The sequence below is a fragment of the Lactuca saligna genome, chromosome 2, assembly GCF_052625555.1.
Source record: "Lactuca saligna cultivar CGN05327 chromosome 2, ASM5262555v1, whole genome shotgun sequence".
NCBI lineage: Eukaryota > Viridiplantae > Streptophyta > Magnoliopsida > Asterales > Asteraceae > Lactuca > Lactuca saligna.
Genome location: NC_136418.1, coordinates 126,525,615 through 126,527,737, shown reverse-complemented (window position 1 = coordinate 126,527,737; position 2,123 = coordinate 126,525,615).

Here is a 2,123-nt window from a genome sequence, read left to right as displayed (position 1 = left end):
AAGGATCATGAGGGTCTATGTCGGGTAAGGATAATACACTACATGTGTGGCAAGGATGGGCACTTTATAAAGGATTGTCTGAAGGGTTTTCGAGTTTGTTTCAGCTACAACCAGATGGGCCATGTGAAGGTAGATAGCCCATTGGTTGCCTTGAGATCAGTGCAGACTCCAGATCCTACGACTTTATGCATTACTGATGGATGCCAAGGGAAGGATGAGGCCTCAAAGTTCCAGGGAGAGATTTACAGCTGGCAATAAAGGAGGCTATAACGACACCATACATCATTATTGGTATGTATCCATTTATATTTCACTATACACTTATATCCATGCTTATGTAGTTACGTTCCTAGTGAATTTTTTACCTGTACTAGTGTTGTTTGACTCGAGTGCAAGTCGATCTTTCATGCCGTCATCTTTTATTAGATATTTTCATGTTCCCTTGGGATCATTGGATCTACCTATGTAGGTTGCCATCACCGATGGCCACATGATTTCAGCCTCGAATGTTTACCGTGACTGTATATTGGAGATATTTAGTGACGAATTTCCGATAGACCTCATTCCTATCCGAATGATAGATGTATATGTGTGATAGTAGGTTTGGATTGGTCGATCTGGTTTAGAGCATTGATTAACTATGAGCGTCAGCTAAAGGTAGTTTGTACCCCAAGTGGGGGAGAGCTGACCTTCTTCGGTGAGGGCATTAGAGTTGGTTTTGCCTTGTATTTGGCTGCAAAGGCTAGGCAATATCTTCATCATGGATGCTCGATTTACCTTGCTTATGTGATTGATACTTGAGTGGAGGAGAAGAAGTTAATTTTTGATGTTCCTATGGTGAGGGATTTTCCTGATGTTTTTCAAGATGATCTTATAAGCATGCCTCCTGTGAGGTATGTGGAGTTTGGGCTCGACCTAATCCTTGGCGCGGCCTTGATCGCCAAGGCGCCATATCACCTAGGGCCTCCTGAGATGTAGGAGTTGTTCTCACAACTCTAGGAATTGTTAGGCAAAGGATTTATTCTCCCTAGTAGCTCGCCTTCAGGAGCACAAATCCTTTTTCTCAAGAAGAAGAATGGTTTACGTTGAATGTGCATTGATTTCTGGGATTTGAACAAGTTAACAGTGAAAAATCGTTACCCACTACCGAGGATTAAAGGTCTTTTTGACCAGTTGCAACGAGCGTATTGGTTCTTCAAGATCGATTTAAGGTTAATTTACTGTAACGACGTGAATTTTCAAAACAATTTTTCATTTTTAAAAGATAACATATCTCATAGAGAAATCTCAAAACCCAAATGTATCAAATGTTATCTCAGTAAAACATATCCCAAAATCTCATATACATAATACGTAATCTCTATCAGTGTGTACAGATCATGCCGGCGCCTTCCCGCGATCCCTGCTGGTACCTGAAACACATATCACATAACACAGTAAGCATAAATGCTTAGTGAGCTCCCCAAAATACCACATACAACACATAATCCACCCAAGGCTATAACTCGGTATGACCCTCCGGTCAATGTGTGTCAGCAGGACCCTCTAGTCTCGTAGCTCGTTGGACCCTCCGGTCCGGTCTAAATCGTTGGACTCTCTGGTCCGGTCTAATTGAGGACCCTCTGGACTCATAAGTCATTGGACCCTCTACTCCGTTCTATATAACACATAGCATACATTTAACACAATGCACATAATCTTATACACATAACACATAAGACCCTCTGGTCTGCACATAGATACCACTCAAAGTAATGTATAGTGAGAAGACTTACCTTGTATGATGTCTAGTATACTCTCCTTCTCGTTATTCCCGATCTAGCCTCCTCCTTTCAAAATCAAAATATCTCTAATCAATACTCTCTTTATGTTCTCATCTCTAAAGAATGGGTACAAGACCATTATACCCCTCCATGGCCTCTCTTGAATCAGTTTGACCAAAACCCTAAGGTCAACGGAAGTCAACTCCAGTCAACGGTCCAACTTTGACCAGACTCGTCAAGTGCACTCGGGTGACTCGACGAGTCCATGTGCGTCCTCTGAATCGTCTTAAGGCCTCACTCGACTCATCGAGTTAACCTTTCACTCGACGGGGTACCACTGATCATGAATCGTGGGGCAAC